The sequence below is a fragment of the Labeo rohita genome, unplaced genomic scaffold (assembly GCF_022985175.1).
Source record: "Labeo rohita strain BAU-BD-2019 unplaced genomic scaffold, IGBB_LRoh.1.0 scaffold_81, whole genome shotgun sequence".
Classification (NCBI taxonomy): domain Eukaryota; kingdom Metazoa; phylum Chordata; class Actinopteri; order Cypriniformes; family Cyprinidae; genus Labeo; species Labeo rohita.
In genome coordinates, this window is record NW_026129755.1 from 254,730 (window position 1) to 271,559 (window position 16,830).

Here is a 16,830-nt window from a genome sequence, read left to right on the forward strand (position 1 = left end):
ATTTGCAAAATATCTTCATGGAACATGATCTTTAATTAATATTCTAATGATTTTGGGCATAAAAGTAAAATTGACAATTTTAACCCCTACAATGTATTTTTGGCTATTGCTACAAATACACCCGTGATACTGGTTCTGTGCTCCAGGGTCACATTTGTTATGTTTGTTGGTTTACACTAAACAGTCAGACACACAAGTTCAAATGAAGCGAGATTTGATTGAAAGATCCAATTTGTTACAACACTTGTAAGATTTTGCTTGTCTACCGTTAAACTAACATTAAGACGGAAAGACTGAAGATGCAGTTGTGGGGAAGTTTGGGTTTATTTATACCGTGACCACAAAAACTACTTGGATGCTTAAGTCACAATTAAAAAAAAGTCTTTGCAATGTAGATCAAAATATCTAAACAAGCACTGTTAAACACAATCAAAATGAGGTTTGCTGGCTTATATATGAAGTGTAGATATACTCCGTTCAAAACAAAGACAAAAATTGTAGCATATTTTCATGAGTAAATAAACCAGTGGTTATTCCGCTCGGAATGACCAGTTAGTTCTGTGAAAAGCTCTTGCATAATTTATTCGCCAGTGGCGTTCGGTTTGATATTCGGTCTCTAACGCAGTAAACGCGCACGCGAGACCGTAATATCCTGCGCTCCTCCAAGTGTTCAGGCCCTTTAGCATGAGTATTACTCGCTTTAAAGTGGCATTCGCCCTGAGTCTTCCAGCACATCAGTATTTTACACAGATCCGTGACACAGCTTTGCTCTCATGCACATCCATTCATTCCCGCAGACTTACTACAAACAAAGTCCCAAAAACCATTTGAGCGCAGGTTAAATATTAGATGTGTGTGTGACGGCAGCGGCGTTAAACGAGCTGTTGGTTTGGAGACGTGAGCCCTGGAATAAGCCGCATAACTCGGCACCGGGGCGTGTGTGTGTTTGCTGACATTATCTGAGCCATCTCATTAACGAAGACATCCATTCCTTCCATGGCAGCTCACACATCAGAACGGGAACATGACGCTCTGGAATGCGATCACGCAATATAGTTATGACAGTCAATCGAGCCCGAGTACTTCCTGTTCAAATAGAGCACGTATCAAGAGTTCAAACAAACGAGGTCTGTCGAACAACTTAACGACGTGTGCGATGACAAACAGGTTGCCTAATGACAAACATATCAATAGCACTACAAATGTTCCTCACGCAAATAAAATTTGATTTTGAGGTGTTGCTTTTAGGTTCAGAGCTGATAGAGTTCTTCTAAGTTGATCGGTGAGATCACGTCTCCGCGATGCTCTCCGGTCTCTGTCAAACCGGTTAGCGTGCGTCGCTCGTGTCTGTGATGGAGCGTTCTCATGGAGACACTGGGGTGTTGTTGTTTTGGGCCGCGTTCATTGCGAACGGCAAATGTTTGGTTAAGCGTTGCACAGGTTTCATAATGGAAAGCACCACGCTGTGGGTCTGGGAACTGTGTCAGAACAGGAACAAAAGATGACTTCACGGAAGAGGAATGTGGAGAATGCGAACGAGACACTCATTTGGTGAGCATTAACGCGCACCTACCGTAGATCCGAGACACCTGCGAGGAGCCGTGGGCCGAGCCGCTTACTGAACTCCGGCGTGGCGTCAGCTGGGAAAAACCCTCACGCCCACAATGCACCGCAGCCGCTCTGAGAACGACGCGAGACGACAGCTCACTCTGCCTCACGCTGACGCCCGGCCGCAGGACAATACTTACTTATTAAACCCTGAACAGCGGGACGGGCGCAATTACAGACCCTGTCTGTCTGTGTGAGGCGCGACACCTCACACTGCTTTTGCTGTGGCTCCAAACACACACATGAAGGGATTTGTGGGTACACTGAGTTTCCTTTGCCATCAATCATAAAATAGTTTTTTGGATGGAAACTCGATTGAAATGGTTTTTGTAAAGGCCATCATGTAAATGAAGTTATATAAAAGTAGTTATTACAAAAAATGATATACACTGCCATCAGAGGTTTGGGATCAGTAAGGCTGCATTTATTTGATCAAAAACACAGAAAAATAGTCATATTCGCAAAATATTACTGCAATTACTTTGCTAGCACTTTTTATCAGTCAAACACTATAAAAGTATTAATTTCTTTCAAAGAAAGAAAGAAAGAATAAAAATGTACTGACTAACGTTTCAACAGTAGTGTATATTGTTAAAAAAACATTTATATTTTGAATAAATACTTTATTCATCAAAGAATCCTGGAGTAATGATGCTGAAAATTCAGCTGCGCATCACAACGATTAATTCGATTTTAATGTATATTAAAATAGAAAAATATTATTTTACATCATCATCATAATAATTCACTGCATTACACTTTTTTCTGTATTAAAAATAAATTTAATTTCAGATTTAATTCATGTTACTGCAGTTAGCTGAACTTGCAACTTAGTACATTTAATTAGACGTAATACCAAAAAACACTACAGTTAAAATTATAATCAAGTTCTTTACATGTGCTTCAGTATGTTAACGCATCAAAATACATGTATTTATGTAAATCATGACAAAGTGATATAATAACTTAAAATGCACTTTTAAGTCAAACTTTTAATTATTTGACGTTAAATTGCACTTTTATAAGTGTACTTAAGAAACATTCATGAAACAATACTCTCTTTAAGTACACTTAAGTGGCCTTAATGTTAGGTACGGTTTTTTAAAATATACGATTAAGACTCAAAGTACACTGTACTCCCAGAAAAACTGGAGTGGCACTCTTTCAAAAGGTACTAATACTTGAACTTTAAGTATTAATACACTGGCCTTTAACAGTTTGGGATCAGTAAGATTTGTAATGTTTTTAATGTCTCTTCTGCTCACTCAAGGCTGCATTTATCTGATCAAAAATACAGAAAAAAGCTGTGATATTGTGAAATATTATTACAATTTAAAACAGCAGTTTTCTATGTGAATATCTGTTAAACTGTCATTTATTCCTGTGATGCGCAGCTGAATTTTCAGCATCATTACTCCAGTCTTCAGTGTCACGTGATCCTTCAGAAATCATTCTAATATGCTGATTTGCTGCTCATCAAACATTTCTGATTATTAGCAATGCTGAAAACAGTTGTGCTGCACTTTTTTTTTTGGAACCTGTAATACTTTTTTCAGGATACTTTGATAAATAAGAAGTCAAAAAGAACAGCATTTATTTAAAACAGAATTTCTTCGTAACAATAAACAACCATTTAAGCTTGAAGTCAGTACACCAAAAAAAGAACACTTTTACTTTTTTACACTTTTAAAAAAAAAGTGATAGTAAAGACTTGTATTGATAGACTTATATAAAAAAAACTATTTTTAATAAACGCTATTCTTGTTAACTTTTGATTCTTAAAATATTAAGCAGCACAACCATACTAATTGATGAGTTTCAGCAGTATATTAGAATGATTTCTGAAGGATGACACTGAAGTAATGGAGTAACATTGCTGAAAATTCAGCTGCGCATCACAGAAATAAATGACAGTTTAAACAGTATTAAAACAGAAAGCAGATATTTTAAATTGTAATAATATTTTACAATGTTATGTTTTTTTTTCTGTATTTTTGATCAAATAAATGCAGCCCTTTTTGAGCAGAAGAGACTAAAAAACATTTAAAATATTAATTATCACAAAATCAAACAAACGGAAATTTACGTACCCTTTAAGGTACTAACATGCATCTTGTAGGGGTAAACAAGGTGCAAAAGTATACCTTAAAAAAAACACTACTATAGTGAGAGTTTTTGTACCTTGTTTTCTGAGAGCACATTCTCATTCAGTAGAACACAGAACACTACTGTTCACAGTGGCTGGTGTGAAATCCTAAAATATGGACTTTTTATGGTTTCTGCGTAAAGAGCCTGAATTAAACTTGTCTTCTAGTCAACTACTAACTTATGTTGCTTCAAATAAAGTCTTTACTGCAAAGGGTTGTTGATCAATCTAAATATATTTTCAGCATAATATTTGCTTAATTTGCTTAAACTGACTGAGCGCTCAAACTCTGCCGACGCAGCGCTGCGCTGCTTCCACACGGACTGAGAATAATGTAAGGCGAGAGACGGGTGGTATGACATACGTCATGTCCTGCTTGTGTATGTGACCCTGGACCATACAACCAGTCATAAGCAGCATGGGTCAAAATGAAAAAAAATTCTTTTATGCCAAAAATCATTAGGATTTTAAGTAAAGATATTTTTCAAAACTTCATTCTTGATTAGTAATCTGCATTGCTAAGAACTGATTTTTTCAATATTCTGGATTTTTTTCACCCCCAGATTCCAGATTTTCAAATAATCTCAGCTAAATATCGTCCTATCCTAACAAACCACACATCAACGGAAAGATTCATTTCAAAAAATGGACCCTTATGACTGGCTTTGTGGTCCATGGTCACATACGAGTGTGTTTTACAATTGGCATGTTTTATAAAACTGAACAAATAAAATAGCACTGTGTAAAATTCAGCATATGCACAATCCGATCTCAACCTGTTAAAGCGGGCTCTGAAACGAAACGGATCTGAGACTGACTGGCGCTCATTAACCGCTGTTGGGCGCTCAACAGGGCCGACCGGCGGTGGCCTGACCGCGTGCTACTTCTTTTTTCGTGAGCGTTTTTGTCGACACCTGTGTGGACGGAGGGCTCGGGAGAGACAATGGGCCGTGTGTTAGCGCTCCGACGGGGAACCGCACGGGGTAGAAGCGCTCCGACAGAACAGGGAAACGAGCGTGAGCGCGGCCGGCGTGGCCAGACCACAATGGGACCCAGAGCCCCGTCTTCCACCTTTATTGTGTGCGTCGGTTCACCACGAGCCCGGTTTTCCTTCCCTGAGAGCGACGGCTCAGACAATCGCAGTCATTGTGCCGTTTCCCAACAGCCCACGGGCGGCAGGGCCGCGTACGGCGCGTGTCACAGCGAGCGCTCCGGAGACTGAGAAGCGCTGGCTCGTCGTAGCGTGGCGAGGCAGATTGTTGATTTATGGCTCATTGTTGTGTGTGCGTCTGCGGAGAGGGGGCCGGGCCGACGGCGCGCAGTCATGTCCTCGCCCGCAGCGGCCTATCATTAGAGCCGTCCCACAAGCCCCGACAGAGACCCGCGCGCACCTGGAGGCCCAAACATCCTGTTCCCAGCGCCTCCGCCGCACACAAACACGGCAGCCCGTTCGCGGGCGGTCACCGGAGGCCTCTCCGCTGGCGGAGCGCAACTGTTTTTGTGCTTCGGCGTCGGCGCGATTCGTGTCTGTGCAGCGCCACGGTCGGAGGGCTCCGGGTGCCAGCTACCACAGGTGCTGCTCCCGTGGGCGAGAGAGAGAGAATATTGACACTGCCTTGTGTAAACGTTTAACGCCTAAAGACTTCAGAACACAATCTGAATCTTCCTGTATTATTCACTGCAGATGACAGATTTACAGCTTTTCATCTTTAAGAAAACAAGCTCATTGTGGGTGTCTCACGACTACACCCAGCACATCAATCTAAGCTCATCTGTCCCGCGACAGCGCAAAGCTGCAAAAAGCTTCGGGATCCTAGCCTTCAGAATGGAAACGGCACACTCCAACGGTCAAGCGCGTGTGGACGCCCCTGCTCATCAAACACCGTTCTGCTCATCTCAAAGGAAAGACATTAATGCTGCACCACGCGATGACATCCTGCAGAACCGTTGGTGTTTCTGCTGACTCAGACGGGCCCTTTTTGTTCCAGCATGGCAATTAGACATGTCATTAACTCATCAACCTTCACTTATCTGACAGGAGCAGATGTTAAGAAAGTCTACGTGCTCAGTTCTGCAATGCTAATGGTTCTCAAAAGCAACAAAAGGATCCACAAAAACTGTGCACAATATTTCAAGATTTCTGAAGCCATTTGATGATTCTGTGAGGAAAGCAGACCCTTTTTCCTCCTATTGAACAACAAATTTTCACTCAGAAATTGCTAGTAACACGTTGAAGTAAACTTAAAATCTCCGAAATAGTACTTTCTTTTAAATCTCATGTCAAATTAATTTAGATCATGAAACTCACACAATCTAACAGCAATTTATTTCAAGTTTAACAAAAATTACATTAATTACATACATTATTAAGGCCCTATGAAATTATTTTATATTTTATTCTTTCCCAATTTCCATTTAATTTTCTTTTAAATGCTATTTTTTTCTGTTTAATTTATCCATTTAAAAAAAAAAATTCTATTTTTCTAAATCATGTCTAATAAATTGAAATCATGAAACTTCAATTCAATTTAACAGCAGCTTAAAATTAAAAGTTTCACAAGCATTACATTTTTAAAGCCTTATCAAATACAGTTTATTTTATTCTCAAATTCAGTTTTATTTTTTTTTAAACCAAATTCTTTGTTTTCCATTCACTTTCCAGATTCCATTTTAACCCTTGTGTGACCTTTTGGATATTTTTGTCCTTTTCAGTTTTTTTTTTTTTTATCATTTTGCCTGTGTTATTGCCAGCTGCATACATTTTGGCACAGGTGTGTATTTTTATTGGAATTTTACTATGTCTCCCCCATTTTCTTTAAAAAAATCTATTTTGCACTAGATATAATAGGACAAAAATGTCCCCACTGAAACCCATTAAACCTGTTTTTAATCACAGTGCCATTTACCTTAAAATTTTTTATTTTTTTCAATTTTTGTCCATTATGCTGGCAAGTCTTCAAAATTCACCATTTTTTAGATGATGCCATTTTGTCAGATTTGGCCAATAAAACAAATACTCGCTTTATTCCTGTTTTCTGCTTCTCCATATTATAGAGCCAATTGGATTAAAAAAAAAAATTAAGAAATACTGTGTTGTGTATATACATTTTCAATAATAAGTTTCAATAATAGTTTTATTAGTAGCAGTAGCACTGTAATTACATCAAGTAGTACATTTCTGTCACAGTTTCTTCAAGTTAAACTGAACTTTTATTGCTGTGAAGACATTCAGTTTCTGTGTGTATTTTCTCAAAAGAAATGGTAAAATGCTCATGAAGTGACTCTCATGTACTCATATAGCGAGTTTTACACATACAGACCTACTTTTGATTTATTCATCCAAAATGTAGCAAATTCTGTGACGTTAAATGCCATTTTTATGACTGGATTCTGCATTGCTGAAATCATAGGGCCGCTATTAGATACATAAAACTGAAGTTTACTTCACCTGCCCAAATCATTTGTGTAGCATGAACTGAAACCGGGCAGTGGATTTTTAGTTCCCAGCATGCTTTGCACAGGGCTAGATCAGGAGAGTAATGCTGAAAAGAAGTGTGATTTTATGTGTTTTTGAGTAACGGGAAAGACCTACAGTCTCTACAGTAGAGCTGTGGTCAGGTTGTGGTGATAATCTGCAGCACTAGCTGTGCTAACATTCGTGAAAAGGCTCATTTTTACTGATCAGTGCAAATGTTGGCTGTGCTAACAACATAAGCTACTTTAAGTGCATAATTATAAAGTTACATAAAGTGTAATCATACGATCACATACGGAGTAATATTCATTAACAACGTGCACTTACAGTGTACGACCTGCCTCGGTTTAGTCTGTCAGTACTGTTCACACGTAACATGTGACAAAGACTCTAAAATAAAGTGCTACCAACAGTTGTGTAATGTATTGACAAGGTTTAGGTAGGCTTTAGCTCATTTCTTTATCATGTGCTATAGCTGTTCAATTGAGGTAGTCCTTACTCAACATCTGGGGTGAAATCTACCTGTAAAAACCAAGTGCAAATCGTTTTACTAGCAGAGTTTTCATGCTGAGTGAACTTTCATATTTCTTCCTGTAAATCTCAAAGCTGCTCTACACACTCCAGTATCCAGAGCTTTGTGGGCCTTTTTTTCCAGCCCAGAGCCAACATTTAAACAGCAAGTGCACCCCGCTGCGTTGAGCACCATAACACACTTTAACAAGCGGATCTGCCTTTGATGCAGCGCTGCAGAGCATGTGTGCTGACGGCGGCCCGAGAGAGAGAGACACTGCTCCACCTGACCTCACCGTTAAAAACACACACACAGACCCTCTTAGAAACAAGTCCCGAACTTTCCTGTCACAATGTGTGTAGCGATGCAGATTACGAGGGGCCGAACGGTATGCACATGGATTGTGGGACACAGGGCTCCGATAAACTGCGGCAGGTCTCACGTGTATATGAAGCCGTGATGCAGGAAATGATGGAAATGAGCGCCGTTCAGTGTTGTAGTTGCGGTTGTCATCAGTGATGTGAGGAGACAGCGGTGCTGTCCTCTAACACACACACACACACACACGTGCTCGATTCAACCACTTTTCTCCAGTTTGCTGTGAGCTCCGGTGAAATTATAAATCTAAACGCAAAGAGAGGCGTCCCTGCTCCTGACATACACCCACTGGCACACAGCCGCAGTGCTGATTCATTCACAGCAATCCTGTGGCACATTAAAACACAAAAGCTCCTGTATTTAAAACAAAACAACTTTTGCTTCTATACCAAATTGTTCTACAGAAATACAGAAAAACACCGGTAACAAGTGGAGGAAAATGGGTAAAATCCATGGAATAAGAGAAAAAATGTATTGTTGTGTCTTCGGATGTCAGAATTGGACTGCAAATCATTTTCATTAAATACGGTCATCATCATTTGAAACTAACTGATGTTTAAATGGATTATGAATTGCCTGCTGTGATTACTCTACTTTTAAAGCATAAATTTGATTTAAACAATAGGTTTACATAATATTTACATATACAGAAACATAGTATTAGTCCTACAGTTACAGCATGAAATACTATTTAAAGCTGTATCATTTTACATTTACCTGTTTTATCTCACAATTTTGACTTTTCCCCCCTCACAAATGCAAGTTTGTATCTCCTAGTTCGGACTTTATGACGCGATTTAACTCAACAATAGCACGTTTGTCAATTCTGAGGGGAAAATCCAAAAGTGTGGGATATAAACTCAGCATTCTGAGCCAAGAGGAAAAGAGAATGACGAGTTGATTTTACCAGAAGTGTGAGATATAATCTCGGAATTGCAAGAATGAAGTCAGAATGTTGAAATATATACGCAAATTAGCATTTTTTAATTCTTTTATTCCATGGTTTCCATAGACTGCTGCTATAAAACTGTCATTTCTGCCACCAGACAAGCTACGTCCACAAAAAAAAAAAAAAAGCACCATCACTGTTTGCGAACACTGAAATTGGTCCACTGCTGGTCCGGTTCTTCATCCACCGACTTACAAAATCCAAATAACAGTCACATTTGTGCACTGAATTGGTCACAAAAATTATAGCTTCCTCGAATCTGTGAAATAAGAATTTACTTTCCGGTCAAGAAATAGTAAATAAGTTGATTAAAATGTTTAACTTTGACAGTTTTAATTCAGGACTCTACTACAGAACTGATCTTTGGATCATATTGTGCTTTTGGTTTTAGTTTGTTTGACAGATACTGTGCCAAAGCATAACGGCCCAAAACACAACTTTAAAGACTTTACGCTTTTATGAATATCTACACTTTTTGCATGGAAGATCTATATTGTTTCACATCGTCATGTGACCACAAGATGCTATTTTCAGTACCACAATATTGACAACATTGTTACATGCCTAGTTATTAAATATTGTGAGGGCACACAAATTAAAATGATAGTAGTAATCCAGTGCACAGATAATTTATTCATAATAAACTCTGCAATCTTCCATAAAAAAAGCAAGAGATGTTGATTTTATGGTCACTTTTAACTCATTAATCTACGCAAGCATTTTTAATATTTGTTTACGCATTATCTAAAAGGTTACACAATACCGCCATAAAAAGTACAGTGGAAGAACCACATCTGCATTCCATGGTATTTACATGGTACTCAGAAAAACACCACAGTATTACTATTGTATGTCTAAAAAAAGAAAACTATGCTCTTCTGTGGCACAAATGAGAAGAGACACAGTATTTTCCAGATTAAAGTAAGTAATCAATCAATCTGGACATATTCACAGATGGTTTTATAAGTGCCAATATTTCAAATGTTTGTCCTTTCCACATTTTGTTTGTTCTGAATATAAAAGTAAAATTTCTCTTGATAAATTGGATTACAATATATTAGCTTAAACTTTACCAAAAAGTACTGTAGTGCTACCACGGTACCGTGATTGTGCCAGACGGTTACCATGTTACTGAATGACTAGCATGTAGCATTTACTTCAAGGTGCTTTACAGACATCACACAACATGTGATCCAGGACCACGAAACCAGTCGTAAGGGTCAGTTTTTACATTCTGAAAATCTGGAATCTGAGGGCGCAAAAAATTCAAAATATTGAGAAAATCATCTTTAAAGTTGTCCAAATGAAGTTCTTAGCAAAGCATATTACTAATCAAAAATGTTTTGATATATTTACAGTAGGAAATTTACAAAATAACTTAATGGAACATGATCTTTACTACAAAAATCCTAATGATTTTTGGCATTAAAAAAAGAATTTTCAATCATTTTGATCCATACAGTGTTGGCTATTTCTTCAGATATAGTCATGCTACTTAAGACTGGTTTTGTGCTCCAGGGTCACATATTACTGCGAAGTCTAATGATAAAGCAGTGTTAGTTCTCAAGCAGCATCATTTTGCTGCCTACTGTCTGAAACAGCCTTCAGGCGTGAAATGTTGCCTAGGTAGGCACCTCTCGTCTGGAACGGAGCCTGGCAACTGGGGATTTTTGTGACTGGTAAGGAGAAATGGAAAGCCTGTAGGGCAGAAGCGCTCTCGGTATACAATGGCCTGGCTGTTTTTTGTCTTTCCCAAACAGGCCGGCAGAAATGAGTACAGTAATCCACGCACGGACATACCTGCGTTTCTCACCGCGGTAAAGACGGCTGACTGTTACGAGAGGAATGCCGGGCTGTGGGATCAGAGGAGCGCTGGGATGCGGAGGGGGTCAGACATGATCAAACACAGCACACAGGTACGCCAGCGCTTCTCGGATAAAAGCGGCCCTGTCTTCGCACATAATCCCTGCACATTTACTCAGAGTGTCTCCATTAAAAGCTTTCCGTCACGACACGCCTCCCTCCCGTCAACACACACACTCGACGTAAAGCGACGAGACACATCTGTGTGTGAACGAGACACCCGATCTGCTAACAAGAGGCTTTCAGAGCGGAGTCGGAGCTCACCGTGCCAAGCAGACACAATGATGTGGACGCCATCAGCAAGAAAGACATGGAGATTTAAAGACTCCATTCAGAATCAAACACATGTGCATCACAGCAACAACAGGAGAAAAGAGGAAGTGAAACGCAGAGAGGCCACAGGTCAGACTAGTTTCAAACATTTCGATATAGCAGCACGTCTTTTAGAGGAAAAAAAAAAAAAAGTGTGCGCCACGACAGATGACTTGCATTTACACAAAGACGACACACATACCTGTCTGACTCACTCGTTCACTCAATGGTTTCGCCATAAATCAGCAGGTTTTATTTTTGGCTGTCATAAATGACTGGCATAATTCATCAGCTTCCATGCATGGTTCTATAGCAGGTTCCTCGAAGGTTCAGCTTGATTAGCATGCTCAGGTGAGTTTGAATAGGACTGAAGCTAAACCTGCAGAGCCCGATTTGAGGAACCATGCCCACATAGTATGGCTTCGACATGAAGGCCGGGTCATTACGCTGTCCATGGTGCTTAGCCGAGGGGCCACATTCCACAAAGATTGATGGCTGTCCATTAAACAGACCTCAAAATGGCCATTTTAAATGCCCCAATGCCCTCCCTCCCTTTTTTTCTCTCAAAGAATACATAAACACACATTGCAAGTGGTGACAGATCAGAATTCCAGCAGGCAGCTAAATTTTCCCCCTCCCAACTCTATGGCACATTAGTTCTGCATATTTCAACATACAAAAACATCCATATTTAACACATCTTTAAGCAGAGAGATCTGAAGAGGAAGTGACCTTTGACCCTGGAGTTGGGCTACTGTACTCACCCCATAACATGAGCCCGAGCTCGAGACTCGCACGGGGGCCCTCGGAGGATAACAGCCACCTTCGGAGGCCGGACATGGGAAAGTTCCAGCCTATTAAGCCAGGAGTCCCACCGAGAGGCTCATTTGGGGCTTGGAGAATGAGAACGCGGCAGAGTGAAATGGATCCGTCCAGAGCGCTAATGCTAGAGGTGGGCAAAAGCAGCTAAGCGGGTGCGAGGACACATGGTTTGCATTTGGTCCCGTGTCGAAACAGGAGGAGAGAGCCGACTGGCGGCAGGAACCCTCCGACGCTCGTTTCCTACTTCTGGAGAAAGACGATCCTTCCCTGCGAAGCCTGCCGTAGAGTTTCCCTACGCCTCCCCATCTCCTGAGTCCGCCGCTCGAGATTATATCCAACCGGCTCGACATCAGTCTGAAACAGAGCGGCCTGAAGAGGGACCGAGTGAAGACGTTCGGCCTCCAACACGCAGCTCGGGTGACAAGCACATCGGGGCTTCTCCTTTCTTCAGGCAGGAAGTGCGACGCGAAGTCAGGGTGGACCCGCTGTGGCAAGGGCAGAAACAGAAGGGATACATTACTAACCTTTCTAGAAATCGAATCTGGCAGAGTGAAAAACAAAGTCATATATACGCCTGGGTAAATGACAGAGCTGTTGTGGAGAGATAGAGCGATGGTCAATCGACACTCAATGCAACACCAGCTTCAAAGTTGCAGTCATAAAAGCTGGAAGCCTAAGACCAGGGGTAGGCAAGTTTGGTCCTAGAGAGCCACAGTCCGGCAGAGTTCAGCTCCAACCTGCCCGTAGCCTTAGTAATCCTGAAGACATCGATCAACTCGTTCAGGTGTGTTTGATTAAGGTTGGACTAAACTCTGCAGAACTGTGGCTCTCTAGGAACGAACATGCCTACCCCTGCCTAAGACAATACTTCCTAAAGACTCCAGAAAAATGCACAAACAAATCTGATTCAACTCATTAGTAAGACTTGAAATAGCACTTGTGGGGGGCTTCCAGGAGTAGGGTCAGGAAACACTGGCCTAAAGCTCAAAGTATATTCGGCTGTCCACATTATGTAATTTTTGTCATCAGGAGGGAGATCCTGCAGAGTTTAGCTCCAACTTGTCTCAGCACACCTGTCTGGAAGTTTCTAGTATGCTAAGACTCCGATTTGCTGGTTAATTGGGGTTGGAGCTAAATTTTGCAGGACAGTGGCCCTCCAGGAAAGTGTTTGAACTCTAGTCTAGTCCATTCTCAAGAGACTGTGTGTGCAAGTCCCATTCAGATCTGGACCGTCTTATTGGTCAGGGATGTTTAAATCTGCTTCCGGTGGGCCAATATCCTGCAGAGTTCTGCTGCAACATACTCCAACACACCTGCTCGGAAGTTTCAAGTATGCCTAGTAAGACTCTGGTTAGTTGGTTCAGGGGTGTTTAATTGGGGTTGGAGCTAAACTCTGCAGGACTCCGGCCCTCCAGGAGCAGGACTGGACATGCCTGTTTTAACTTTTTGATTTCTGTCCTTTTACCACTTTTACTGACAGGCTCAGTAGAAAGACGAGACAGGAAAATGATGTAAAGACAGCAGGACTGAGAAATGCTTCATGCTCTGCTTGACAAGAGATGGGCAAGTCCAGTCCTGGCGGGCCACTGTCCTGCAGGCTTTATCTTCATCCTTAACCAAACACATGTCCTCACTATAAAATTACAGGCAGGTGTGTTTGATTAGGGATAGGGCTAAAGTCTGCAGGAAAGTGGCACTCCAGGACTGGACTTGCCCACATGGACCATGCAGAGAGCTCGAGACAAGATTTTGAACTGTTGGAATTACCACAATCACCTGACTCAAACATTTTGTTTCATGCACATCATGCAAAAATAATCTTGTATTACTAAACTTTTACCAGTAATAAGATTATAGGAAACATCAAAGACTTTAAAGCCACTGCCATGTTAGTTTTAGTTCTTGCATTAGAGAGTATAAAACCGGCAGCAAGGTGAGGTGGCCATTGAGTTCAAATGAAGCATTATCGCACCGGGAGGGCGGGTGGCTGTGGAATGCACTAGTTAAATTCACACACGGCATACAGTAGAAAGCTACATAGGCAAGAACCGTTAGGAACCTACACACATGAACACATCTAAATGCTTCTGCACACCATCGGTGCCAAGTCAAAAACCAATTCCTTGCCTGATCCTAAACCGGGCTGAACCGGATCCTGGCACAGCAGAACCGTCATCCCTGTTTCAGTTACACTGTCTCTGAATGCGAACAAGATGCAGCATGCTCATTCTGAGCTTATGGAGGGGAGGAGAGATTAACTTTATTTTGAATTCCTTCCTCTTAATATAGCAATTACCCCCCTGCTCCACCTCACCGCAGCACCGGGCCTGTTCCCAACTCTTGGAATATTTGTTTTGTACACAGAAAGCATTTCATGCTTACTCTCCAAAAACCCTAAACTTCAGAGCAGCACAGCTCTACTCAACTCTGACTGCTGCACAAAACTCAAGACATGGAAAAGCACAGCGCAAGAATGTGCTCCAGTCTAGTTTTCAGGCATAAATCATTATGTGTCTCATTTCAAGTACTTCTTCCTCGTTGTGATTCATTTCTACTGAATTTTGGATCTAGATCAAATCAGCGCGGCTCAGGTTTTACCTTTACCTCGTCATGTGAGTGTCACAGAGATCACTTGACAGAAACTGTACTCGCGGAAAGAAACGTTCGTTTGTTGTATCTCTCAAAATAGCTTAACGTCATGAGTGGGAGTCAGGGCTGGAGTGGAGCCCATTTTAGCCCAGGATGTTAAATGCCCAAGGACAGCTCCTGTTACACCCCCCATCCCACCGCCTCCTGTTTTCTGGGTGGTGGAAGAATTTGAATAAACGAAAATGATCCTGTAAACTTCAACAACAACATAAAGATAAATAATAAATGATTAAGCAGTCAAACATATGAACAGGCCAACTGCAAATGAGAAATACTGTAAATACCGCGAGTGTAATATCTTTTGTGGCACCCAAGTGGAGGGAGTTTGGGTGTACAAACACAGATTCACACTATCTGTCGTGGAATATAAGCTATGCTTGCTCTTGCCATGTCCGAGTGTCAAAATGGCACCGGTGGCCCAATTTACAAGCAACCCGCTGGGAATTCTCCTGACTAGCCACTCCAGGCCTGTTGAAGTAAATGACAACAGATTTTTTTAGTTTTGGGCTTTAGGTATTTTAGAACAGAGTCTCGCACGTGACACGCAGAAAGAACATTTTAATAATGTGGCCACAAATCAAGGATTTGTTCCACTGACATGTTTTTATTAATCTGTTCTCTTACTTTGGTTCAATTGTGGCCAAGTTGTTCTTGTTCGTTCCCTTGTTTTAATTTAATCATGGTCATTTCATGAAGCTCCATAATTAAGCACTCAACTTCCTTGGGAGAAGAATTTATTCTGATACCTGGTTTTGGTTTTACAAATTTGCATGCCTGACTCCAGGTTTTCCTCAGCCAAAATGAGTCTCAGTTCAATCACTTCTCCAGCACAATGTCAAATGTCTAAGAAAGTCCAAGAAAATCAAGCAAGAAAAAGGAAATGGATTCTTAACTATGGCTGGCCACTTCGAATTACCTTCCTGTCAACTGCGTTTAGATAAAAATATCTCCTAGAGGAGATGTGAAGGGACAGAGAGTCTCTACGAATGCTCCAACACAAACCCTGTGTTATCTGGCACTATCGAGGTACCGATCCCTCGGGTCGACCGCAGGAAGCACCCCACAGCGGGGATGCTGAACTTCCTCTAGCATTGACCTCAAACTCCATGAGAGCGCTCTCTCTCTCTCTCACACACACACACACACGTAACACAGCCGTCTTCCCACTCATCTATGTCGTTTTTAAATATGAACTCAATACAAAGCATATAAAAGCGTCATTTTGGTGACATCTATAAAAAGCAAACATTAAACACAACGACACAGGAAGCAGGGCCGCCCACAGTCTCTCAAGCAAGACGGGTGAAAAGTTGAAGCTTGTGAATGTCTTGATTTACAGGTGTGCTCCAGATCAGCTTACAGATTCTGTTGTGTGCACATTAGTTGTAATGCAAGATGTAAAATGTTCAGACGCATGGCAGCGATCTAGACTGTGTAACTGAATGCGTTTCCTCTTCCACAGCGAGAGCGCACTAATTTTCGAGCTCAGAGACAGGAAAAAAGGGCAGTTTCTCACCATCCCTTGATTTTTTTAAAGCTTCTAACAGTTTGAGCTTTGCTGTGGTCCCACTTTCTTTGTCTTTCCCGCTCTTCTTTTTGTCACGCTCTCAGATGAACCGCCGGTCACAAACACTAAACAATAAGCTTGTCATTAAGCAGCACGGCCACAGAGACACGTAATTAGGTTAAAACAAAGTGGAAACTCCGGTTCCAGGGAAAGTCCAGAGTCGTCGGTTGGTGCGACTGTCAAATGAAAACTGAGCTGCATCCATTTTTGACAGATTGGTACAGACGGGGTAATTCAACACAGTTTTTTGTCCATGCTTTCCATGTGCACATATCATATTCAGAAGCGCAAGCATCAGAAGAAAAGGCCCTTTCCGTTCACAACAATGACACAACTGTTCTCGAGGCTTTATGTAATACAAAGGCCTCGACGGGGGGTGAAACGGGGAAAAGCACTTTAATGTGCCATCGCCTTTCTCTTCATCCAGCGCCGAGAACACACACTTACGGCAACATCTGACTCACCGCGGCCACACGACACCTGCACGAAGAAGACGAGATAAAAACCAGTAGCGCTGCCAATGAGCTCCAGCCATATCATCCCATCCGAA

General features: G+C 41.4%; 1 long non-coding RNA gene across 1 annotated transcript in view; it reads right to left on the minus strand.

The window, feature by feature from the left end:
• The window catches only part of LOC127162028 (uncharacterized), a 59,354-nt gene that overhangs the window by 24,093 nt on the left and 18,431 nt on the right, over nt 1-16,830 (minus strand). Inside the window, exon 2 of the long non-coding RNA XR_007827248.1 lies at nt 12,007-12,549. This is a non-coding gene — a long non-coding RNA (uncharacterized LOC127162028). The remainder of the gene's footprint in view (nt 1-12,006; nt 12,550-16,830) is intronic.